Source organism: Apis cerana, linkage group LG5, assembly GCF_029169275.1.
Source record: "Apis cerana isolate GH-2021 linkage group LG5, AcerK_1.0, whole genome shotgun sequence".
Lineage (NCBI taxonomy): Eukaryota > Metazoa > Arthropoda > Insecta > Hymenoptera > Apidae > Apis > Apis cerana.
Window position 1 is genome coordinate 3,484,179 of NC_083856.1, and position 27,979 is coordinate 3,512,157.

Below are 27,979 nucleotides of genomic sequence, written 5' to 3' on the forward strand. Positions count from 1 at the left end.
ATCGTTGAATCCTGGGAGACAGAGAGATGAAAATATGTAGGATCCAACAGGATAACCGAACAGCTTAACCAACGTTTAATATATTTGAAACATAGTTCTCGAATAGAATAGGGCCACACATCTCACGACTCATTTCTGACGGGACAGCATTACGAATCGAAGCGGCGAGCATCGTACTTCCGGCGATCGATCCGCGATCAGGATGCCGTGAATATTATATACGAGACGCCCTCCCCCCCCCCCGTGAAACCAGATGATTATATATAAATCGTATCAGGAACGAAGAGTACAGCCACGTGGAATAAAGACACAAGTCGCTGGCCCGGTATGCGGGCAACGCACGACACCGAATTCTCGCTTGGAGAGAAGGTAGCCAAAAGCCACTGGAAGCAAAGCGAATTCTAATATGGAATATGCACACAAACACACACGTGACACACGTGAGAGCACAACGGAATAGCGAGAAATAAGGAAATAACGACATATAGGAACGAAATAGAAGAAGCAAAAGAAAAAAAAAGAAGAAGAAAAAACAAATAAGTAAATGTAAAATAACATAGAGAATGGAATATAAATGGTAATTTTTTATACGAACAACAGGCCATCGAACAGGCAGAGAAGAAGTGTCAGAAGAAAGAGAGAGAGAGAGAGAGAGAAAGGAGGACTTGAACGGACGCGGCGGAAAATTTGAAAATTCTCCGCGGCCATTCGACACTGTGAAACTGTTATGAAAAAAAAGGAATTTAACCGAGAAACCCTTGCCACTTGCAATTCGTTGAAAACGCGACGCGTTGTTCTAAGCAATTCGCATAACGTAATAATATATTAAAAAAAAAATATGAAATTAATGAAAAACTATTACTGTGAAAAGTGGGAGCGTGTGTGTTTGAGAGAGAGAACGAGAGCGGGAGGGAGAGAAAGAGGAAAGCGCGAGCGAGAGAGAGAGAGAGAGAGAGAGCGAGAGTAAACGAACGAAAGATAGAGAGAAAGAGAGGAAGAAAGAGGGAAAGAGAGACAAATAAAAAGGACACTTGAAAATAAAGTGGATAACGAGGAAGAGAGAGAGAGAGAGAGAGAGAGAGAGAAAGAGGGAGAGAAAGGAAGAAGAATGCGTGATTTTTTAAGGATAAACGAAACCAACCAACAAGAAAAAAAAGTCAACGACAGAAAATAAGCAACAGAAAAAAAACACGAAACAAAAGAAACGAAAAAAAAAAACGAAAGAAAAGCAAGAAAACGAGCAGAATAAGCAATGAAGAGAGAAAGAGAGAAACAAAAAAAGGGAGAAAGAAATAATGGAGAGAAACAAAAATTCACGGAATCACTGGAGATTCGCTATTCGACTTTCTGATTTTTCGCAGATTTTCGCGCGGGACAACAGGTGCGTCCCCTCCGAGATCCCATCCCGCCCCCGTAACCACCGCTGAACAAGATAAACAAAGATAAGAGCCACCACCTTCCACCCCCTCGGTAAATCCTTCCCAAATAACAGGAAATAAGGTTTGCTTCCAAAAAAAAAAATAAAATTAATAATAATAATAATAATAATACTAATAATAATAATAATAATAATAATAATAATAATAATAATAATAATAATAATAATAATAATAATCCGTACGCGTTATCGAAATCTAATAAAAAAAAAACTATAAACTACCTAACAATAATTATTAAACGATAAAAGGGTTAAGAGTATTGATTAATTGAATTATACCTAACGATTAATTAAAAGTAATTAATAACTAATAATACTTATAACGATAATACGATATAATGATATATAGTATAAACGGTACGAGGACAACCCGATAAAAACATGGCGGCTAACAAACAATCCACCGAGACGAAGCGATCCGGCCTAGAAAAAAAAAAAAAAGAAAAAAGAAAAAAAGAGAAATCGGTCGTCCGAATGAGGCGGTGCCGATCGAGCGTGACGTTTTTTTTTCTTTTTCTCAAGAAACAAAGAAGAGAACAAAGGAACGAACAAACGAAACAAAACGGAAACAAAACGAACGAACGAACGAACAAAAGAATATATATATTTCATATACATATATATACATATATATATATATATGTTTATATGTGTGTGTGTGTATGTATATGAAAAAAAAAAGAAACAAAAAGAAAAAGTCTTTCCTTCGCGAACGATCGCGCTCGAGTTCCCTCGTTTGAGTAGTTTCTTCGACTCGGGACAAGGCCGATGCCGCGACGCCTTCCCCGACGTCGGCGTCGCGTTCCCCTCACGTCGGATTCCCTCTCGTCGAGGTGGTCGTTTCTTACCCATCATTTATACGCTAGCTTGTAACTTGAGACTTAAGTATAATTGAAAAAAAAAAAGAGAAGAAGAGGCGAAAGATACACATGCAAGAGGAGAGATACACACTCACATGTACACACATTAAACAAGCATTAATGATACCTAATGATATAATTATATTATTGATATAACTTACGATTATGAACTATCCTAGTGGTATTATATGACGACATAGTTGATTGATCTGTTTAATATTGAATGTCTGTAGATCACGGAGCGTTTGGAACTCTATGCTACCCGTCGACCATCCCATACGGACCCAGCTTTGCTCTCCCTTTCCCATAACCCATAATTCCCCGTTATTCCCTGACATACCCTCACATACCCAACGCCACGCATACCAACGTCACTACCAACGATCCAATCGAAGGAAAAATGTAAAAAAGGAAACCGCGTATCACTTGAAACAATCGTCAACCGAAAAAAAAAATGTTTCTATCACGTTTATATATCCTGGAATTATATACACGATTGGATGCAACCGTGAATTAAAGGATAAAAAAAAAAAAGGAAAAAAAAGAAAAAGGGGGAAAAGAGAAAAATGCGAAACCACAAAATTTAAAATAAATAAATAAAATGCGAGAACGAAGCGAAAATTATTCGAAAATCCGATCAAATATTTGGATATTAATCCCTTTCGTCTAACAAATGGACCACGAGACAGCTAGATAGAGCTGTCTAGTCGCGCAAAGGAGGCTAAATTATCAAATTCGAAATGAAATAAGAGAGAAAAAAAAAAAGGAATTTTCGGGCGAACCCTTCGAGGAATTTTGAAAAAGAAATCCAAAATCGACCGTTCTTCTTTCGAGGGTGCGAATGTTTCATGGAAGGATGCGGCAGAAGGCACTCTGCTCTTACAACCGGATTTCAGTTTCATACCTTTTAAAACCGTCTCGGTGCCACTGCACCGTACACCACATATAGCAAATATTACTCGAGGACAACTGGTTTTAAGTTTCGAATCGAACAGGACGATGCAAAGTACAACAGTACATGAGCGCAATAGCAATAGAGAGGAGCGCACAGTATCCTCTCACCCCCGTATAGCCTTCGTATAGAGCACATCCACGTGGAAACGACAGATCGACACCCGTCTTTAAACGATCGAATCGTAGAATACAATGAAGAAAAAAATTCGGTAAAAAAAATTGCGTCGAGATCGATGTATCAATAGGATAAAATGGAACGATGTTTTCAAAAAAAAAAAAAGAAGAAAGGAATAGTAATAATAATAATAATAATAATAATTACAATAACAACAACAATAACAAGCAGCGGATATAAGATGAATCTAGTTGACAATTGATAGAATTTTGAAGAGGAAGAAATCCTCCAGCGCGATCACGTATCGTCCACTAAAACAATAATAAGGAAGCGAGGCCTAGAAAGGAAAAATTCCGTGAGAAACTCCTCCAAGCCCTCTGCCTCTGTTTTTTAGAACACGCGTGCAAGACTCGACGTCCATCGGGAAGAACGGACAACTTCCGGATTTCGAAACGGAAGTCGCGGTTCATTGATTTCGATCGACGTCTCCGCCCAATAGGATTGTTGTGTTTAAGTTTTATCTAGCAAATAAACTTTTCTTCGAGGTGCGGTCGAAGTAGAAGAATCGCGGGTCATCTTCAATGAACAATGTGTTTCCTCTTCGAGAGGATATCAAATCTCGTTCGGATGGAGATGAACTTCGATTCCTCGATACCTCGACCGTCACGTCGATCCTTTGTACATTTTTACCAGTATGTTCGTTACTTATTCGATAATTGAATACAATGCGTTTTTTCTTATTGACGACGATTTTATTGCTAGTAAGTCTTTTCCAAGTCGTCCGTCGTTTCGCGTCCCATTCTTCTCCTATTCCGGGAAAGGAATATAACGAGACACGAGATCTGATCGCGACCACTGAGCCTCACGGTCACGTAGGTGAATAAAATAGTTACGTTCTGCCGTTTTGCCTCCGATTGATTATCTCTCGACTGTTGACTCGTTGAATCGATTGAGAATCCCCGATTCGAGGCTCGATCGCGATCATAGATCATCGATCACCTTGGAAGAGAGAAATCGGGAGGAGAATCGGGCGACGACGTGGACGAAATCCGCGGAAAAATCGCGGATCAGATCCATCCGGATGTTAATTATATAGATTTGACATCGTTATATCAGAGGGTGATACGGATATCAGTTTGGGGATGAAGCAAATTAGGGACTATCTAGGAGCCGCGCTAGGTTTACTCGTGGAACCGTCTTGCGAACGCATCGATCGTTCACACCCAATTTCGCGATTTCGTTTCAGATTAATTCCCGCGCTATTGTTCGTTTCGATTGATCCGGGGCAAACGTTTCAATCGTGACGATACACGTGAAACGATACTTGATCACGGCGAATTCTAACGTAGCACGCGGTTGCTTTGCAGACATGACCCATGGACGCGGGGTGGGGTGGGGAGTTTGATCCCCGCGTTCCAGGGTTACCTGTTCAGCGCGGTGTAACGTGAACTTGATTCTAGACCGATCGAAGGGTTCCTGTCGGTTCTATGTGCTTCCGCACTAGTGAGCAATGTTTCCCCTCTCCGACGAAATTCTGCAAAGTTCAGAGAATGATAAAGAACACGCATACACACGCGCACGCACACACGATACACCCACACGTTACACCCACACGCGCGCACACGGCTCGTGTGAGAGCCACACGAGATTACACGCAGACTCTTCTCGTTATGATTCCCGTGCTTCAAGTCCATGTTAGAACGGTCTGTCCTTGCTATCCGGCGAAGACCACGTCGGACGACAAACTCAATCGGTCGATCGTTCGTCAAATTCTCCCTGTCTATCGATCCACGAATCGATATTTTAATTTCCGTCGCCCATCTGGGAAGATCCAGGATCGAGAAGCGACAGGTAAATAAATGTTTCTTTAACGGTGCCTCGCGATCGTCGTTGATACTCCGACCGATCGTCCCAAACTTATCAACAATTCAACAGGTTTTCCTTCTCACCCCTCTACATACCCTGAATCATTTCATTTGCAGACTTCAATTGGGTACGATCCTTCGATTGTGCCGGTATCATCATTTCGTACACGCTTCTCGATCTTCGATCCGTCCTACTACGACGACTATTTCCGAATTCGAATTCCCCACGAAATTATCAATAGAGACGGGACTCCTCGCTGCCCGACAGCGAGAGACGCCTCGTCTGTCTCGCCTGTCTTCGACGCGATCCCGGTTCTTCGTTTTCGAAAATAAAAAAAAGGAAAAATCTCTAATCGACGACGCGTGATTAATCTTCCGTCTTCGAGCGGATCGCGGATCCACGGCCGTACCGCATGCGACTCGAAGCACAAACCACCCCAGAGAGAGTTTGAGTTTAGCCTTGGGCAAGGTCAGGCGAGCGTCGGGCCGGCTCTCAATTTTGAAATAGCCATTTCGACGAAAAGCGAAAAAAATGAACAGACCCCCAAAACCCGACGCAATAGAGGAAGGCAACCGGATAAAAATAACCGCCACACGAATCAACAGTTTCTCGCGCGGGGCCCGGCCGCGGCAGCCACCAAAGATATTTCCGCTTTAGACAAATGAAGAATTTAATAAGATGAATAGGAGGAGGAGGAGGAAGAAGAAGAAGAAGATGAAAAAAAAAAGAGAGAGAAATTTAAGGTTATCCCTGTAACCCTGCCCCCCTCCCTCCCCAACCCCCACCCGCTTCTCCCCAACGCCTAGATCCCCGATATCTCGTGTAACGAGCCTCGAAAGGAAAAAAAACCCCAGAGGATATCCAGATAATTTTATTAGGTGCGGCTGCCCGTTAGTTTAGTGGGGGAGGTGCATAAGGCCACCCCTCGGGTCCGCAATAAAAAAAAAAAGAAAAAGAAGAAGAAGAGAAAAAGATATGCCAGGTTTGCCGCGGTAACGCGAGCGCGTGGAAGCGGGTCCCGCGCCCAATCTCATTCACAGCACACACTGGGCCGACTCGTCCGATAGAATGTGCCTTCAGTGTTGATTTTATACGAAAAAAATACTAAAATTATACAAAGGGGCCCGACATAGACCGAACGCCCACCCAAAGCCTGACTGGTGCTCGCCCGCTGCCCGTTTTCTCATCCTGATACCGGTCTCAACAAGCACACACAGATACAATGACACACACACACATGTTCACAGATACACAGACAGGTAATTATCAAGTCCCCTTTGAGAAATCACGGATAAGATCTGTCGGGCGGCCGGTTTGATATTATTTGCCAACGACGCTCGATCGGTGGAGGAGTCTCGATTTGTTTCTATTTATCTATAGCGGATTTAGTTTAACGAAAATCAGTTTGGAAAAGGATCGTGTTCATCATACAAAAATGAATCGAATTGAAATTCGAAGCGAATCGTTTCAACTGCCCGAAGAAACGCGAATCCTCTTGACGCTTATTCGAAATATAAAAAGCGGGTACTTTTCTTTCCATTTCTTTTTTTCCGGTATATTCTTTTTGATCAACACTCGCGTCTGGGACCACGTTTAAAAAAAAAAACATTATACATCTCCTCTCACCGTTACACAACTTCAAATTTATTGTTTATCGATAATAATATCGAACATTAGATCGAGATCAAGTTGACGATCGAGAATCCTGCATCATAAAATCGAGTGAAAAAAAAAATATCAAACTCGTCCACGGATCACTAAAATCTCTTGGAGGGGGCCAAGAATATTATCACCTCGAAAAGGAAGAGGTGATACCCCGAGGCACGAAATACGCGGTATCTTCACACTCACACTCACACTCGACTCCGTGCCCCGGGGGGGGGAGTAAAACACCACACGCACACGTACACTTATGCACACGCTCGCAATATATCCAACGACACCCCAGAGAAAAAGAGAATATTTTCGTTGATGCAAGGAGTTCGGAACGCTGCTATGCACCGATAACACACGTATATTGATTAAATGCAATTACTATGCGATAAGTATACTTACATAATATATATGTATACTATGGTCTCTCCCACTTCCCAGTCAGAAAACCCCAAGAGTTGTCGTGGGCCGATCGAGCGGACAATCGTTGACTCGCGAGAGCGCGCGCGATCAACCCTCCTCTCCCCCTTCCCCCTAACTGGATGCGATTTCGTCGAAATCGTTCGATCTACGGGGGAGAAAGAGAGAAGGAAAGAAAAAGAGAGGAAGGGAGGAAGAAAGAGAGAGAGAAGGAGAGAGAGAGAGAGAGGCGAACGCTCTCGCGATCGTTTGTCAACACTTGGATCGGTGCACGGCTTCGCCTACACTCTCCAATGTCCACCCGGAAATCCCAGAGAAAAACACGATCCAGAAATATCCCCAGGAACACCCCTCCCCTACCACCCATCGAAACATCCCCGAATATCCCAAATACCCCCGAAAATACAAGCGTAGAATTTAACCACATTAACTATGAATGACGAGAAGCTACGTAAGAAGCTAACTAACTAACTACAATTAAACTTACTTAATTATTAACAATTAAACAAGCAGTAAAGCAGTATAAACAGTAAACGCCCAGTAATCATTGAATTGTGTGTCGACAACTACATACTAACTACCTACCGTATATTGAAGTAATAGCCGTATGTAAAACGAATGAAAAAAAAATAACTTGTATTCTACCAGTTGTATCAGTCAGTCCAGTTCTAATAAGCAAGCGATTAAAAGTAACCCAATGCCCGATTTTAATGACCTTCTTTAACTCCTAAACCTCCGCCTTCCGCACCCTCCCGTATCTTTTTTCTGGTTACCCTTCTCGCAACATCCCTCTCAAACAACTATATCCCCCGATTCTCCGGAGACATCAAACAATTTATTTATTTCACTCATCCCACCGATAATCGTCCCGACCCAATTACCAATCTATCCGTCTCCTTCGACGTAAGTAACCCAGCAGAAATGTAAACTCAGTGTCCTGCCCCCCTCCCCCCGTCGATGTTCCAGAAGAACTTCAGCTTCTTTTTCCCTCCTCCCCCCCTCCGTTTTTATACCCCTCCGTTTCCTCCTCATTCCCTTTTCCTCGATCATTCCTACCCACCCTCCCTCTCCCACGTCATTTCCACCAGGAGTAAAATCCTCCGAGTAAACAGAATCCTCCCGCGCAGTATAAACCCCCAGTCAGTATAAACATGATTCCGCCGATGAATAACAAGAATAAAAAAAAAATAAAAAATAAAAAACATGATATTTACCATTAGTGTTTTTTCGTAGACAGACGTAATAAAGAATGGAAAACAAAGACTTCGTTTTACGATTATACGCACACGTGTGGGGAGACCATGTAACTTTAGCTCCGCCGCTCATCGAGCCGGCCGCGGTTCGCGATCGACGCGGGTCGCCCCCTGCGTTCCCCACGACGCGAGGGATTTGTTATCGAGGTTGAGGGACGAGGGATCGTGAACCCTCGTATCGATCGATATGGATCCCTGGCCGAAGCAGAACATCGGGGCCCGCCCCCTCCCCATCCACCCATCCACCCACCCCCTACCGATCGCGAGCGCGGACGCGCCAACGCCCCGAAAACAAAGCACAGCTGATTAATAGCAGCTAGCGCCCTTTTCGATTCCCCAGTAACCAGTGTCCCTCGACATCCTCTCCACCCTCTAAGTCCCCCACCCCCGCCTGCCCTCTCCTCCTGCCCCCCCTCCGCCCGTTATCCAAATCGAAAAGAAGAGAAGAAAAGACACGAGAAGAACCATCCAAAATTCCCTTTATCCACAATTGCCTCCGCAACTCCCTCCCCCCTCCCTACCCCCTCGATTCCCTACGTGTTGTATTATCCGTTATTTTCGATATAATATTATATATAGTATACTATAATGATATTTAATGATAATACGACGACGATAAGGTATGGGAGACGTTTGGTCACACACATTTAAAAAAAAAAAAAAGGAAAAAAAAAGTAGGACACTACACGGATTACGCCATCCTCACACGACCATTTTTTCTGATCGACACACAGCGACGAAACTCGTATGATGATCGGATAACATATATATACACGCATGTATACACGCAGGAGACACGTTTACACACACGTATAAACATACACGCAGACAAAGAGGTTTCTACAGAGACAGACACAGACACACATATGGACATACATACGCAAACAAGCGTACACACACACGCACAGGAAGCCACACTTTGAAACCACACGCAGTATACGTGACAGGATAATACGTACACGCAGCTACACACGCATACGGCCACGCACTTCTACAGATACCAGCAGTAATAGAACAGACGTAACAGGAAACAAAAATAATAATAAAAAAAAAAACATAAGAAAATGAAACACTAGTTGCCGTGCAGTTTGTGAACAAATAAAAAAAAAAATAATAAAATAAAATAATGCAGTAATGATAACCACCGACCTACCCGCGGGTCCGCTTCGTTCTGGCCCCGCGAGACTGAGCCGCGCGTTCTCGCGTTGAAAGATCCCATACATACACACATACAAACACACCCGCGAATCCGGCGGTCGAATCTCCTGTTTTTTCTTAATCTTTGTCGACGAACGCATCGCCGCCCACGCGCGCGTAAACGCGTGACAACCGTTCGCGATGATCATGATGATGATGACGACAACGAGGCGGGAGAACAAGCGCGGCTCAGGGTTCGCGACAGGGGCTGAATCTGCCTCAAGCGTAGCTAAACGTTTTTGTACAGGATTAAACAATGAATGCATAAACTGGATGTAAAATCTTGAGTTACAGAGCAGCACTATACATACCACACAGATGATGTATATATTTTTACGTTACAGAATATGCCTGCGCTACAGTCAGGCGCCATAAGACTGGTTCTCATTTCCCACGAATACAATGCGTATATACAATGCCACATAAACTTTAACGAGAAAAGCAAAATGACCGATATATTGTAATGTAAAACTTAATGATATTTGTATACAGTATACCACCTGGTACCACAACACGGGGGTTAAAACAAACACGCCATGGTCAAACGAGACTGGGGCTGCCTGCTTGCAACGACGCGGATAATCGGTCGGGGAAATCGAGATTCGAGAGGTGGGACGTTACCTTTTTAACGATCGTCGTTTCATACGGATAAAAAAAAAAGAAAGAAAAGAAAAGAAAAGAGAAAAAAGAAGGAAAGATTTTTGTCCATCACACGAAAGAAAAAAAAGTAATTTCGACGCGTGAATTGTTGATCATAAATGGATCAACGAGATATATAGACGATCTGATCCTGCCTCTCGGATCTCGTACGAAATGGGTAAGAAAAAGCCATTAAGGGCTTGAAAAATCAAAAATCACTTACAAATTGGCACAACGAATTCGCGAACAGACCCGTGCGTTTTAAACACCGTGGAAATTACCATCCTGATTTTCTCATTAGGCCGTTATGCCCATCGAGCTCCATTCAAACTCGTGTCCGAAAATTGAAAAAAGAAATAAAAAGAAAAAAAGATAAAAAGATAAATCCAAGCGAGGAAAACGAAAAATCATAGGGAGGAAGGAGTGTGACAACAACGAGATCCGTCGTCGACTGCGATCAATTGCGAACATTGGATCGCAGAGGGGGACGAGCGGGGGAGGAAAGGTTGTTTTCTTCTCTTGGCTCGTTCCTAGGGGTGACGTGTTGCTTGCGGGTACCCCGACAGAAGCATAACGCGGGTAGGAGTTTCTAAACATTGAATTCCCGCCGCGCTCGAGTAGCTTTCGCGACTCGAGTCGCGGGAAGGTCCTAATTTTCCGAAAATAAAAAATAAATTAATAATAATAAACACTAAATCCGCACTCACGGGCCGTTGGTCGCGGGCAGATCGATCGAATTTCGGGGCGAGAATTATTCGATCGTTCCGTGTTCTCTCTCCATCCGGATGGAAGGGAAAAAAAAAAAAGAAAGAAAAAAAGAAAGCGTCGAAGACGAGTCACAAAGGGAAACGCGAATGGCAAACGAATGGGCCTAAAACGACGAAGGAATATCAAGTCTTGTGATCCATCAGTCGAGATGTCTGCACCGCCACTGACGTACCGTGAGACCTTCATATGACACACGTTTGAGTTGCAGTGCAAGCGAACATCTGTAGAGCCATATACGTATAGTATGTTGTTGTATCTTAAAAAATGAGAGAGATAAAAAAAATTTGAACAATTGACGACAATTTAAGCGTAGTAAGTGTACATTTTTTATAACAAAACGAAAAACGAAAAAAAGATAAACGAAAAGAAAGAGAGAGAGAGAAAAAATATGGATGAAAACAAAATGGTCGCGGTTGCATTTCGATGAAAAGTTCGTATGCGGCAAAAATAAAAAGGAAACATAAAAGACACGGAAAACTTTAACGAACGAACTAACAGATAAACAAAAAAACAAACAAACAAACAAAAAAAAAAAAATAATAAAAAATGGGGCGGCAGATTCGTAGCGAGAAATCACGATAATAAGTAACGATATTAAATTCGAAAAAAAAAAAAAAAAAAAGAACGAACGAACGAACGAGAAAGAAAAACGGCGTGAGAGAAAGAGGACGTAAAAATGATAGAGCGATAGGTAAGAAAGGGAAAGAACGCGTGCACGGTATGCGATTGTAAAGCATGAGTGTGATAAGAATAATGTATAACATGCGCAAGAACGTAGGGGTGTGAATGTATGCGTGTGGAACAGCAAACAAGAACAAACAGCAACAACAACAACAACAAAAAAACGAAACAAAAAGAATATAACAAAAGGGGAAAAAAGAAAGAAAAGAAAAAAAAAAGACGAAATGTCAGTAGAAGTTGCTATTAATCGCGATTGGCGGCTTGGTCACCGGCGGTCCCGTCCGAAACGGGTGCAAGTTAACTTTTAGATGTATAAAATACGTGGTGAAAATGTCGAAAAGAGGGAGAGAATACAAATTTTATCTTACGCTCTTGTGGTTTTTTTAGGATCTTTTAAAAAGAGAGAAAGGGAGAGAAAGAGAGAGACAGAGAGAGAGAGAGAGAGAGAGAGAGAGAGAGAGAGAGAGAGAGAGAGAGAGAGAGAGAAAGAGAGAAATTATTGTAAAAAAAAAAAAGAGAGAAAGAAGAGTGAATGAAAGAGAGAGAGAGAGAGAGAGAGAGAGAGAGAGAAGATAAAAGACCTATTATAAAAGAATGGTGACAAGTTTCGAGGTCGACTCGTTGCGCGAAACACACGGCGAAATTGTTGTATGAAGCGAAATGCGTAAAACGACGACGAGTATGTAGACTCGAGTGGAGTGCGTGCATTGGATTTTGATAGACGCGAGTGAATGAGATCTTTTACCGTGCGTGTCGAATTGTATGCGTGAAATAATGTTAGGGGAAGGGAAATACAGAGGAGGGAGAGAGAAAGAGAATAAAAGGGGAGAAAGAGAGGGGAAAGAGAGACAAAATTTATTGTAAATTTCTTGGGGGTGATTCGGTCGCCCGGTGACCGCGCCCCGATCTCGATGCGAGCTCGAAATTCCATGGGCGCCGGATACGGGGTGCACGGAGAAAAATACCAAGGATAGAAGATCGATCGAATACGTTTCGTGACTCGATCGCGGATAATCATCTTGTAAATATTTTTCTCCGTGATGCGTTCGATGACCGAAATTATAGTTTCCTTCTTCTTCCTGGCCAAATAATAATAATAATAATAAATTAATAAATAAATGAATAAAGTAAAAAAATTATTTAAAAAAAATGAGAGGAAATAAATAGATAAAGAATATGCCCGAAGGAAGCGACTATGAGAAAAGAAAAAAAAAAGGTTATACATATATATTTTCGGAGGATTTCGGCTAAACTCGAGGCAGATGAAAAAAAAAAATAAGCAAAAGAGAGAAAAAAAACGAAAAAAAGAAAAGAGTACAGACTAAAAAGCGACTAGTAAAATGTAAAAAAGAAAAAAAATGTTTAGGGAGCGAAGAAAAAGTAAAATCCGTTTCCGAGATCACGCGATTCGGCGTCCTTGTCTATTTCGACCGAAGCACGCTTGTTTCGATTTCGAAAAAAAATCGATTATGGGTTTTTTATATATTTTTGGCAACGATATCTCGATACTATTTAAGGTTTTAGCTTAACAAAACGAAACAAAAAAAAAAGAGAGAAGAATGAAGAAAAGAGGAGAAAAAAAATATGAACGAGGTGGAATGTAGGAGATTGATAACTAACGAAAGAACGATGTAGACGAAGGCGCATCGCTGTCGTGTTTTTGTAAAAAATTTTGGACACAAAGAATGTCGAATGAGAGAGTGAAAGCGAAAGAGAGAGAGAGAGAGAGAGAGAGAATTCGAGCAATTGACAAAAGAGCGAAATTGAGGTGTGCGTGAGAACTAGGGAAGAAAAAGCGAGTACGAGAGTGATGAGAAAATGCGAAAATGAAAACGGTAGAAAGAGAGAAAGAAAAAAACGGTGGTAAAGTAATATTTAAATATTCGTATCAAAAGAAAAAAAAATGTGTAGGGCCTCGAAAACACTGGCGACCGAATGGGACAAGGGAGACAAGAAAAGTTGTGAAATGAAAGAAGAAGGGAAAAAAAAAAATGAAACTAACTTAGCGAAAGGCGAGAAATAGAGTGGGGCCGAACTACTAAAAAATATTTATAATATATGGCTACAAGTACAAATTACTTCGACTACTGAGCGTAGGTGTATTGATGTGTGAACAAAATTTGGTTGGCCGATGACCGTTTTTGAAACCATCATACTGCGTATCAAAGTATGTAAAATTTATTGAATAAACGCTAGCGTATTATGATATAATGTAATCTAATAATGTAATATTGTAATGACGAGTCTAAATGATGATGTTAACTTGAAGTTTAGGGAGCGCGCGTGAGAGATTGTGCACGTGGATGATTTAAAGAGAAAAAAAAAAAAAAAAAAAAAAAGAAACAAAGAGAATAAGAGAGGACAAAAAAGAGATTATTGTGCATACGAAAAAAAAAAGAGAGAAAAAAATGATGAAAAAAAGAATGACAAATTGCATCTTTATAACGATTATCATTACGATTACTATTATTATTATTGCGATTTACGATTGTCAGTCACCCGTCACTTGTCATTATTGCGAATGAAAAAAAAAAAAAGCGAAAAAGAAACAAAAATGTAAACCGTTCCCCGTCCAAACGGGAAACGGGTCTATTCGTCCTCCCCTTAGTAACGTTCGTTTCTTATCATTGATCTATCCGTGAAGAAAGAAAGAAAAAAAGAAATAATAACAAAAACCAAGAGGCAAACGAGATAAAAAAAAAAACGAAGTGCGACGATTGTAACCGTTATTATGATTATCATTATTCCTATGATTATCATTATGATTATTATTACTACGGCGATTAATGGTATTTCTGATTGTCATTAATTATCGTTATATTGTACGTACATTGTAAACGACAGCGAAAAACCGACTCAGTTGTTCACAATTTTGAGACACATATATATACGTTCTTGGGAAACTCTACAAAAAGAAAAAAAAAAGAGATGAGATCGGAGAGAGGAGAAAGACAGAACGAAAGGAAAATGTGAAGAGAGAAAGGAAGGGAGAGAGAGCGAGAGCGAGAACGAGAGAGAGAGAGAGAGATCGATTCGAGAGTGAATAAACGTGCGTGATTGCGAATCGTGCGAATGCATTTGAGAGCCGAATGAAACGGGAATGAATGGGTTTGAGTGTACGCCAGAAGAGAATCGAGTTCGAATTGATAAATCGGTAAAGACGCGAGAGGCAAAAAGTTGAACGCGAGGGAGAATGGCAATTTTGCGCGCGATAAGTGAGAAAATTGTGAAAACGAAGGAAAAAACGAAGGTGAAAGGATGTATGGTGTACAAGTGTGCTTGGTATGCGCGAGAGAATGCACGAGTATAGAGGTTAAACGAGGGAGAAGATTCACACGCTAAATTACTTGCACGGGGGAAGAGAGATAAATAGAACGAACGGCGATCGGCGCGACGGTGAACGCCGGTGATTTAAATGGACGACGTTTCACGGTTTCCCGCGAAAATTTTAGGGTGAAACGTTGGGGTGTGGATTCGGGACGACGAAGAAGGAAACGAAAAAAAAAAAAAAGAAAATTCCGCAAAACGGCGTATGGTTAACGTTTTTTCGGCGAGCGTAAAAAAAATACAGGGGAGGGGGTTGTCACGCCGTGTCTGCTACTTTCTTTCGGAATCGTTCGGACGTATAAGATTAAAACATAAGGGATAAAACGAAGAAGATGAAAAAAGAAAAATAAAAGACGAAGAAAACGAAGAAGAAAAAAACGAAAAAGACAAGGGGCGAAGAGCGAAAAAGAAAAAAGAAAAAATTCCTAATGAACTCGCCCGCGCCCGGCAGCGACGCACTTTCGGCGCCTCGCTAAATTCTATTTTTGTAAGCATATTTCTATAAAGGTATACTAACGATACGGCAAAATTTATTATTCCTAGTGTGGTGAAAATGAAAATTGAACGTTTAGATTTCGTTAGTATAGTTGTAAAGATGATGATGATGATGATGATGATGATGATGATGATGATGATAAAAAAAAATTAACGATGTCTAGGTCCTATTCGTGTATTTAAAGGCGAACTATAAGAAAATAAAAAAAATTATATCGTCGGCGGCGTCGTAGGTTGTAAAATTGTACATAAATTATTGCAAGAGGAGGCGCGGACGGTTGCATCGCTGGCACGCGGCACGTGGCTGGTTTTCCTCATATATATGTATGTATGTAATGTATGTATGTATGTATATCTTTGGCGCTGTATAGAAAAATGAAGATAAAACAAAAAAAACTCGGGGGAAAGGGGGGGATAATACGAAGGATGGAGTAGTACAGGAGTTCGAAGAAGGTCGAAAAGGGTTAGATTTTAAGGGACACACGCACATCTTTTTCGGCACTGGAGTCAAAATTTCGCGTCTTCCCCGTCGTTTTTTTTTTTTTTTTTACCGTCGCGCGTTTGATCGCCGATCGACCAACCCCGTACGTTCCTACGATGTGTCACGATACCGCAGATAAATAACAAAACGAGATGAGAGAAAGAAAGTGAGTGAGAGTTTCAAGAGTGGTACGAATGAGAAAGAGAGAGAGAGAGAGAGGATGGAAAAAAATAAAGAAAAAGGATAAAGAGAAGGAAACGGGAGCGAGAGAGCGAGAGAGAGGAGAAATTTCTAGGAGAAAATCAGGGAGTGCATTTTTTAGGCTGTCTCGTCGCGAAACGAAGGTGAATGAAGACAAATTTTTAGGCGAAGAATAAAAAAAATTTAAAGGAAGAACAAAAAGGATAAAAAGAAAAAAAAGAAGAAAAAAAGGGGGAAAAAAAATCGAAAAAACGATCGCCCTCCCTTCTCATAGCCGAGAGAGTGAATTCGACGACGATGCACTGCCGTTTTTTGAATTAAAACACACACACACAAAAAAAAAATAAAAAAAAAAGAAACGAAATAATATATATATAAATATATAAATATATTATATATATATATAGATAGAGATATAGATAGATAGAGACACCAAAAATATGGCAGAACGGAAATCGTGCGAAATTCTGCGCGCGGCTGACTGAATCGTGGAGGGCGCCTCGTGTTATATATCAAATCTCTTTCGTTTACTCTCGGATGATTATGTTTCACCGGTGCACGCGACTGTACCTTCTCTTATTGCCCGTTTTTCATTTTCCGAAATAATGACGAGCGCCGCCTATTTCTCTAGACGTTACATCGCGATTTATACACAGAAAACGTACACGATACGTGAAATAACACGGTATGTCTTTTCTTTTAACGTTTTCCCGCCCACGGCGTCTCACCGTGAGGCATTTCCGGAGGCGATTCACGACAAGAGAGACAATGGGGGAGCGAGTGAGACCGAGTGAATGCGAGACAGAGAAAGAAGATCGAGAGAAAGAGCCGTAAGAATGATGAAGAAGAAAGAGCCGATAAAGTGTGAGAAGGGCAAAAAAAAAAAAAAAAAGGGAGAAATTGAGCGCGCGAGGATGTCGATGCTCGAACGAGAGAAACGTTTGAACTTGAGAGCGATTCTCGTTTGATTATCGTCCCTCCTCTTCCACCATTCTAGGCGCTCCCCATGTACGAGTAGTTCTTCCATCAATCTTTCCATGTATTTTTCCACGCGTGACCAATCAACTTCTCGTTTCGAAAAGATTCACATCTTGGACATCTTGGATCGAACGAGAATTGAAAAACTGAATTTCTCCTGAAAAAAGTTAAAAGGAAATGGTTTTTACTATCGGTAAGGGAAAAGAGAAAGAGAGAAAAAGAGAGAGAGAGAGCGTGAAACGTGAGAACGTGAGAAATTGAGAGAGGAAGGAAGTGAAACAGGTTGACAGAGAGAAAGGTAGTGAGAAAGAGGATGGAATGAGAGCGAGAGACTAAAAGGAAGGAGAGAAAGAAGAAGTGAGGAAGGAAAGAGCGAACGGGCGAAAGAAAGAAGACGAGAGAGGAGACACAAGAGTATCGTAGTACACAGAGACACGTATTCATGACACTCGGAAATACATGTACATGCAAAAAACATACATCTACAGGGACATACACATATGTATACACACACATTTGCGGACACTAACACCTACAAGTGCATCCACATGGACATATACTGACACACAGGGACACGCAATATTATATATATACGACTCCATAGATGATGGCGCGGCACACTCACATAGTGTCTCTCGGATTGTTCCACAAAACTTTTCATTCGAGTTTGCTTCAAGAAACCTTCTGTTTTCTAATGTATGACGTGTTGTTGTCGATATATAAAATAAACTTAATAAAAAAATACACGATGCGGTATAAATCTATCCTTCATTCTATCCACTGTCCATTGATGCCACATTATTGGAAAAATATTGAATCATCGAGCATCAAGATCAAATTTTTTTTATTAATTCCTTTCTTTGTCAAATTTAAAGTTATCTCTGAAGACAGAAAGAGCAATTATCGATCTTTTGTTCAATTTGTTTGATATAAAGGATATGTATAAGTATTTCTCTATTATTAAAAAGATATTTTGAATGGAAATTACATTTGATTCTGATAATAGAATAAGAATAGAACAAATTAACAGATGGAAATACGCCAGCTAAATAGAATCTATAAACGAATAACAGAAAACCATTATCGATGTTCTATCAAAGTTCATCAAGTATTTTTGATTTTGCAAAGATCTTAAAAATTTCTTGAAACTGCATGGATCATAAAATTGTGATGAAATTTCAAATAATTTTGATTTCATCTTCGTGTACAATTATATTATATGAGAAATAAGTTAAATTAAACCAAAAAAATATAATAAAAATCTTGAATATTCTTTCTTATTGCAGTTCATTAATATTTAAGAAATAATTAAGACCATTAGACTGAAAAGGTTATATTTTTGAGAAAAAGATTCTATAAAGCTCGTAGAAAAGATTATATATTTGATAAATTTAATTTATCGATATAACGTACCAAAAACGTTTAACTGAAACAAAATTTTTATTAACACAGAGAAATTTAAAAATTGGAAAAAAAAACATTAAAGTTGAAAATATTATGACAGATTCATGAGTTTAAACAGTCCGATAAATGTATTTCCAAATTCTCCTCGTGAAAAATAAGTATTATTAAAACAAAAAAAAAAAAAAACATTTAATAACGAGCGAATAGCCTTTTACTTTAACTTTTCCACTAGAGTTGAAACCAGACGAAAAAGAGCCCAAAAATAATCAACCCACCAAAATTTTGGCCCATTAATATTCTATTGCAGGTAATTAAATGTAACCAACTTGAATCGTCAAATATAACGATGCTACGAATATAATTATTTCGTAATATTTTTATAAAAAGCTTGTGTTGCTTTGACGAAACGTAGTTTACGAAATACAAGTTTATTACATTTTAATTTAATGGCAAAATCCTTACTCTAAAATCCAATCGAAATAAAACGTAAATCGCAAATATGTAATATTTTGTATAAGAAATGACAATTTTTGACAATTTCTAAGCAGATTTGGTGAGTATATATTTGGTAAGTAAAAGAATATTAGAAGAAATCTATTAATTCAATATTGAATTTTAGAAGAATCATACGTACGTGATATCTGGACGGTTTCGCCTCCATGTTAGATCTTCCTTACGTCACCACAAGTAACGAGAGAAACGATTCGACAATGACAATAAAACACTTTATAAAAATAACACCACGAAAACGGATCCGTTTTAATTAAACGTTTTTCCCTACCCGTTCAAAATATATCCTGATTACGCCGCGTTGGCATCTCTCGCCATGCCTGCCTGCGTCGCACTATTCTTCTACTTTAACACGTAAACTAATTCGTACGATTGTGCGCAATTAATAGAGGCGTGCTCGACGAAAACTCGCTCAATGTAAACTCGTCGCGGGGAAACGGGAGAATTGAACGTATTATTATTAGAATAGAGGTCGCGGGAAGCAAGGAAACATTCGACAATGTTTTCTCGCGACAGGAACAATCCTGAAAAAAAAAAAGAAAAAAGGAAAACAAACGGAACGTGGTTTATTTACTACGATCGCTATATTACAATCTTATTCACGTCTCCCAGTAATTAATGTTCATTAGCGTTGAAATCCGTATTCTTCCATTCAACGCCCAGCTCGGTGTTCTTAAGTTACCTCGTTCTCTCAACTCTCTCTCTCTCTCTCTCTCTCTCTCTCTCTCTCTCGCGTTCGCGGCGCGTTAACGTGGCGAAATTAAATTTCCATTTTTTCCCTCCCCGATACCCCTTTCCTGAACGCGAAATGAGCGAGAAAGAGAGATGCGACGAGAACGCGACGCGAGAGGTTGAGAAGCGCTTAGAACACCGCTAAGTCGACCAATTTGAACGTCGCTCGTCCAGAAAACAGCGGCTGACGTCGTTCATTTGGTACAGCCTCGCGACACCGTTGCTTTTAGACGGGCAACAGCGCGTGAAACTGAATACAAAAACTTGGAGCAAGTGTAATTAGAGCGGCAGTACATCTTAGATCGTTATTTTGAGAATATGTTAATGACGGAAAGTTAATGAAACGGATGAATAGGGTCTCTTTCTCTTATCCGCCGGGCGAAAAGGACGTTCTGGCTGAAAACCCCGGAGCACCGGCTCCGATCTTCCAAGTGACGGCGTACAGAAGAACCACCCTGAAGCATGTAAATTCGCTTACGCATCTCTAAGGGCCATCCACCCTCGAACAAACATCCAGCACGGCGGAGACTGGCTGAGAGTCCGAGTGAGAGAGACGGAGAGACCTTATGCGGTGTGCTTCATTAGACCCTTAATGAAATTTCAACACTTTAACGCCCCGACACCCCGGAAAATATATAACCAATGAACTCGTTTTCACACCAGACTGCCCCGCATCTTCGTTGCCGGCATAGTCGGTCCTTCGAGCTCTCCTACCCTCTCGGGGTTGCGTCTCGAAAGGAAAACAGGGGTAGGATTCACCCTCGTAAAGACGCTCGAGTGTAACCGCCGTGGACCATCACTCCGTTTCGTATTTGTTCAATGCGAGCCTGCAGTCGATTCCATGAAACTGCACTTGAAATGCAGTCACGTCGGTAAATAGAAATTCTATCGGATCGATGGAGTGCTAGGGTATTTCTAGGGATATTTTATGATTTTGTCGTGATTTGTGCATCCGTTGGAATTCTGCTGCATTTGTTTTCACCTGCAGTGAATAAGATCCTTCCTTGACGTCGGTAAAAAAGAAATTGTCGTGTTAAATGCTCTCTACGAGTGATATATCTTTCAAATTGATATATCTAACACAAAAATTGAGTTATTGCAAAGTTTTATTTTTAAAAATATAAATATAGTTTTTATATCTTCTGTGTATCTAAAATATACATGCGATATAATATGTAATATAGTACGTAATATAGATGAGAAATAGAATATAGACATGATATCGCAATATCTATGTCTATTTATAATTTTTATATCGATAACAGATAATAATTTTTAATTCGATAAGTAAAAATTGATCATGCGAAAACACTTTACTATTACTCGATCAAAAACTATAACAACTTACCAGAACTGTTTAATGAATGCACAATAAGCCTTCTTTTCGAGAAGACAATGAAGAAAATGATAAATCTATACAACAAGTTTTTTAAGTAACAAATATAAATGAATTTATAATGTAACTTATGTAGTTTACATAGGAAAATGTAATTTTTGCTTGATGATTCATACTTATATCTACTATAATTTGATATGGAAAATATTCAAATTGAAGAGAAGTATTTATATATTTATTTTGTTTCTAATAATAAATGTATATTTATACATAGATATAAAAAGAGGAACATTATGCGTCTTCTTTCTCCAATTATCATTGCATTATATATTGCAAATTCTAGTTTTCAATCTTATTCTAAATTGAATCGATTATAATAAAAATGGAACAAGAAAATACATTAAATAAATATCTATTTCATGTCTATGCTCGTATCGACTGCTTTGCATTCTTGCTGTTTCAATAGTAAGTACGTAGAGTGCGCTTGAATATTGTTTATCTTTAATTTTTATTTGTAATAAAAATTTGAATATTTTACTTTCTCTTTTCAGTTTAATTATACAACATTCAAATTTAAAGAAGAAAAATGAGCACCATAAGAATATAAATACATTTGAAAGTAAAAGGATGATTCTCGAAAGTTATTTTTCATTAATGAACACTGAGGATATCCAAGAGTGATGATGCTATTATTTACATAGTGTCCAATACGTAAAATAATTTTCGAAAGTAATTCTCGAGTTTTATTCTCAAGTGGATTCACGTTCCTTAGATGTACCAGTATATCGTATTTTTCTTTGTCTGTGTTAGATAAGATAATATGAAATAAATTGAATTCATGATATATTTTGTTTCGACGATATATTTATAAATTTTCACTTTCTCAAATAAAGTTTTTCAAATGGTAGAAAAAAATCATTATAAATTAAAATCAATCTTTTTTTACAAACTCCATTTTACAAAACCATAAAATCTCGCTTTCTTCTTGAATCATTAACTTCAAATTTCCAGCAGAGACTCGCAAGAAGCATAATTAAATATCAAGCACGAATCTTTCGAAATCCTTTGCTGAAATCTCAGGTCACTTGAGAACAAATCCTCTCTTTACATTCCATTCTTTACGATGAGCCGGCGAATAATATCACAATGTTGGTCAGATTTGGTTCTTCACAGACTAAACCGCCAACCGCCCTCGTTTACATTCCACATTTTACGATCAGGAGAAACATAATTTCGCAGAATTTATTGCGAATGTCGTCTGTAGTTCCGACATCAATGTTAATCGAGACACAAAATATACCCTTAATGATACCTATACTTTTCGGGCATTCGATACTGTGGTCGAGAAATAAAGTCAAACTTGCTCTCTTCGTACAATCGAAAAAGATGCAGAGCATCATAAATAAAACTAGTTTTCGAAATACACTGCTCGTGAAAAGTATTCTTATATCGATTACAGCTAAAATATTTTATAGTTACGATTATTTTATACTTGTAAAAATTGCGTATTGTATATATTTATATAGTTTAAAAAAATATATATATGAAATAAAAAAAAGAAAAATATTGTCGCATAAACTAGTTGTAAAATAAATATGAAATAAAATTATACATTTTAATTTATTTTTTAAGAATACAAGAATACAATATTGATATATATATAGAATATTATTGATTACATTCATCTAAAATTGCAAAATTAATTAATTAATTTTTTTGTTCGTTTTCATCCAATATTGTCTCGTTTACAAGACTAAATAAATAAATTGCAATTAATTGGTATGGTGAGAAAAAAAATTGATACAAGGAATAATTGTCAAAATGATTTCACTTAAGATATAAAATTTCACAATTTATTTAAAATATAATAATCTGAATGTATTTTGTGTGAAAATATTACTGCAAATGAAAATAAGAAAAAAATATGGATGAAAAATGTAGCACGTAAAAGTTAAAGAAAGTAAAAATATATTTTCAACGATAATAAAATAAAATAAAAAAAACATATTTATTGCTTCTATTAATCATTAAATGAATTAAAAGATTGCACAAAAATTACATCGATATATACGTAATTTTTGAAATATTTATAGTTTGCCTTAAGGAAGTACAATTTTTAAAAATATTATATAAACAATTTTTCTCTATTCGTATTATAATATTTATAAGACATACGTGTTAAAATATAACATGTATGTAAAATTACAAATTTATTGGAAGGAGGGACTTCATTAATTTTTTTATGGAACCGCGTCCGAGATACCTGATCGCCGAGCAAATAAATGTAAAAAGGAAGGCTTGGAAGCGAAAAGCCGTAAAGAAATTTTTCTGCAACGATTCCTTCCCCTTTTTTGCGCGATGACGTTCCATCGAAAGAACATACGCGGTTGAAAAGTTTGCGGCGAGATTATTGGTACTAAAAAAGCTAAAATAGGTAGTCCATCATTAACTGGAACCGGTTTTTTCGGCCCACCCTGAATCCGTTCAACCTGATACACATTGCGAATTTGTAATCTCGAATCGATAAATTCTTGATTGATTTTTATTGTTTCGCGATAATCATCGTCCCGCGCCGTGACATCTTCTTATCGAGCATTTCACATCTCATACGTATGAAATACATATCTATCGGTGCATCGAACCGATGCGGCCGAACATGCCTTGGACACTTTTCTTGCATTCCGAGCAAATTGTCAGACACGCAATTTTCGCCGCAATGACGTTTATTTTCTGGTTGATCTGACAGTGACACACAATCGCTCGAGGATCGTGGTGCCCACTGCAATTCGTAAATGATAAAAGATAAAGTACAAGTCCTGGAACGGTTCACGGATGAGAAGTATTAACCATGATTTTGTCTTTCGTTGGAATGGAAAACAAAAGGCAGAGTCGGCAGAAAAGCCTAGAATAGTGCTGCTCTGCTTGCCATTTGGTGGATATTTTGTGGCTGCCCGTCGCACATCGTCGTCTGCGAGCAATGCTGCGGGCAATGCTGCGGGCAGCGACACTTGACTAACGTTATAGGGGAATGAGGAGTTGAAAATACAGAACAGGTTCGTAGAGTATCTAAATACAAGACATTTAATATCTCGTGAAAACAAAGTATGCATAAACAGTTTTCTTTATTTTTCACGTTTCCTTCATTATTTGCAATTTGCATTTATAAATTTTGTAATTTTATAATTATTGCTGTCACTAGATGTTTCTTTATTTTCCACGTCCCTAATTAATTAATAATTATTAGTTATTATTCGTTTTTGTTAATTATTGTTAATAAATTGATATTTTTTTATTCGTTCCTTTTTTTATGGATTAGCATTTTCTTTTTAATCGTTTAACCAAGCAGAATCAATGGTTACATTCATTACATTACTTTTCTCAAATTTTGATTCTCTTTCTCAAGGGAAACGAATGCTATTGCATCGCGCATCACCTGTGGCTACCTGTCACGTTGCCCTACTATACGGCACTGGCCCAAAAGGAACGTGGAATCGTTTGCAGACAATATCTGTTAGTATAGACCGGTCTTTACACTCCTGAGGATTAGTTACACGCGATCAGGATTTTGATCTTTCATTTGTGTCTGAAACCAGAATAGAATACCGTGTGGTGAATGTGGGTCGTCGTTGGAATTTTGTATTTGGTAAAACGATATGTCCGGACAAAATTATGAAATTTAATTTCTTTCGAACGTATTAACGCACTTATATCCTTAGTTTTTATTTTAATTTAAACATCTTAGAAATCTTAATAAATTCATCTCTTTTAATATATTAAAAACTTTTTTTACATTATTTTCTAATGAAATTTTCTCTATTTGAATTGAGACGTTATATTTTTCCTGATAACAATTCAAATTGATACGTATTATATTTATATCTGTTTAAGTTCAAATAATTAATAACGGAGATGAATGCAATAATTTTAATAACTTTCGTGAAGAAACATATCACTTTTTCAAGTTATTTAAAAATTATACATTTTTTTTATTTTTCAACAGGTATTACACTTTATGTAATCACATTAAAAAAACATGTATGTATGAAATACGTAATAAATGCAAATGAAATAATTTGTATTGCAAAATAAAATATTTAACATGAGCTAAGTATATATTAAGATGCTCGCTATTATGCACGATATTTAAATTTTATATGATTTTTGTTCGATTTGAAATAGAAAAAAAACTTTACAAAAAAAAAAAAAGAAAAAAGACATCTTGAAAAGAATTATTAAAAAACAAAGCTAGATAGATTTAAATCAAAGATTTAAATTTAAGCTGCATTTGTTGTATTCTGATACGTTTAAAATAAAAATTACATTTTGAATAAAAAAGATTTATGAAAAAAAAAGGACAATTATGCGATAATGGTCAAACATTTTCGAGGTAAGTAATATATTTCGAATAAAAATAGCTTTTACTCGAAATATTGAATTTTGATCAAATTTTTAGAAAAGGGACACCATTGTGCGTGTGATAATAGCCAAACATTTTCGTGACATGCATATATCGAGTGCAAATGCGTCTGAGGAGACACGTGTGTCAGTAAGAAATGACTTGCGCCGGTGAGAGGGCTGAAATGTGGTACAAGAGGGCTGGAAATAACCTGCGGTGTGGCTGACCCCTCAGTCTGCATCATATATAACCGCACAAGCGTTATGTGTGCGTGAATTATTACAATCTTTGCAGGAAATCACGATCTTCTGGAAGATCAATTTTAAAAGGCTGATCATTTTCGTCCGTTAGGTGTCAGATTTATGCGATCTCTCGTGCGAATCGAGCGTTCGCATTATCAGCAATTTTTCTCTCGTTTCTCTTCCGGAATTATGACAGATTCAATTGCTAAAGTGTACTTTGAATTATTCGACTTTGAATTTGATGGCGATTTAATTATTCGAGCGTTCATTAAATTTTTTATAATTGCAATAATGAAAGGTGTCAGAGATTTAAGATCAGGTATCATGCTCATGGTGATGACTGGTGATTATTTCTTTAATTATTCCTCTTTTTTTTTTAGGAACGTATTCGTGGAAATTGATAAAAAAAATATTACTCAGGTTTGTAGACAAAATAAAAGTAGAATAAGAAATAAGCAAAAAATTCCTCGATGGTGGACGAAGAATTTTTTTAACATCACTTTTTTTAACAACAAGTTAGTGATATAATGACATATAATTTCGATAAAGAAACTATTTTCGAACTATGCATATAATAGTATGAATCATAAATGATCTAGACTCTGGTCAGTCAAGTTAATACATGTATAATGATACATCATTTTTAATATCATATTTAATTTTTATGAATATGTTTATCGATATTCCAGAAGTTTATTTTATAAAATAGTTTATCACCTTCCTTACATCTCCCAATTTTCAAATTAAACAACAAAAAAAGATTTTAAATTTTGAATCGTTTATCGTCAATAGATCTTTAAAAAAAAAAATCTTAGAAATTTTAATATTTTAAATAAAATTGCCATTAAATGAATTTCCCTTGAACTACGCAACATCGACGTAGCGTCGTATCGTTCCGTTGGCAATCGAATATTTTCCTTATCAAAGTGCGATCACCTGCTGCTCGCAAAGTGGCAACGAGCATTCATTTTATTTTATTACGAAACATATGCATACGATATCTCTTGCCCGTATACTTGCTCCGCTGCGGTATCATCATGTTGTTAGATAAGGCGACGACCTTAACTAAGGAAATCGTGAAAAGTTGATCAACGACTATCAAAATGAAGTTATCGATCATAATAATCCGGCCTCCATAAAAGATCTCTGACAACAGGACACGAGGAAAAGGGGAGATAGTGACGTTGCACGGTGGAACAAAGGGAAAAACTCGAGCACGGCGTAAGAAACTGGTTTACCTTCGTAAAAAGTTTTGCCCGCAATGGAGTTTCGAAATAACGATCTCCCTCGATTATAGTGGTGAACAGTCGCAAAGCGTGAGGGGTGGGGAAAGAGGAAAGGACAGAAAACGACGAAAAGGGAATGGGTATCTTCTCAGGTATGAAATACACGCATATAAGCGAAGCAAACCAATGAAGGATTCTTTGGTGAGTTGCCAATAATACCGCTGCCGTTGAATCTTGCTGCCATCCAATCGACTGGAGATTATCTTGTGGTGAAACCAGAAAGGGGGAAACCGGTGCATAGTCTCGGTTAACCGATCTTAGTCGAGATAAAAGGACAAATTGTGGTTACAATGTTGTATAGTACAGTTCCGAATAAAAGACAGTGTCGTTCATTCGAATAGTAAATAGATAATGTTAATAAAATATTTATATTGAATAGATGGAACGGAAATCCTTTCTATCTTGGATAATTAAACTTGTTTAAATCATGAAATGCGAGGAATATTTTAAAAAACGAAATCTCTTAATCGTGTATTCCTTGATTTCGATTTTTTTTTTAACTGTATGTATTTGTATTTGCGCAAAATGTGATATTTCTCTCATTATTTTGTACCAAGACAACGTAATTTATATAAATGTTTAAAGGACCAAGTCCAATCTCTGGTAAGATAAGTAATGTTTATCTGAAATAAAAGAATCAAAATTCAATTCCTGTTATATACTAATATTCTAAGATTCTTTTTTCTTTGTACTAGAAATAGCTATGATCTCATGCTCAACAAATCTAGCATGTGTCATAAATCATCC

The 27,979-nt window shown here is 38.1% G+C and overlaps 1 protein-coding gene and 2 long non-coding RNA genes across 5 annotated transcripts in view; all 3 read left to right on the forward strand.

The window, feature by feature from the left end:
• The window catches only part of LOC108001328 (homeobox protein prospero), a 188,342-nt gene extending 170,272 nt beyond the window's left edge, over nucleotides 1-18,070 (forward strand). For all 3 annotated transcript variants that reach the window (XM_062075840.1, XM_062075841.1, XM_017062271.3), the window contains one exon: nucleotides 1-18,070. This exon is cut by the window's left edge and continues 17,898 nt beyond it. The gene's annotated coding sequence lies outside the window, so the exon portion shown is untranslated.
• A 3,344-nt stretch (nucleotides 18,071-21,414) lies between these two features.
• On the forward strand, nucleotides 21,415-22,152 carry LOC133666181 (uncharacterized). The gene is made up of 2 exons (XR_009829932.1): nucleotides 21,415-21,773; nucleotides 21,860-22,152. It is a non-coding gene; the product is annotated as an uncharacterized LOC133666181 (long non-coding RNA).
• A 2,565-nt stretch (nucleotides 22,153-24,717) lies between these two features.
• Nucleotides 24,718-27,612, forward strand: LOC133666184 (uncharacterized). The gene is made up of 4 exons (XR_009829937.1): nucleotides 24,718-24,951; nucleotides 25,309-25,695; nucleotides 25,762-27,167; nucleotides 27,244-27,612. It is a non-coding gene; the product is annotated as an uncharacterized LOC133666184 (long non-coding RNA).
• Nucleotides 27,613-27,979: the final 367 nt, after the last annotated feature.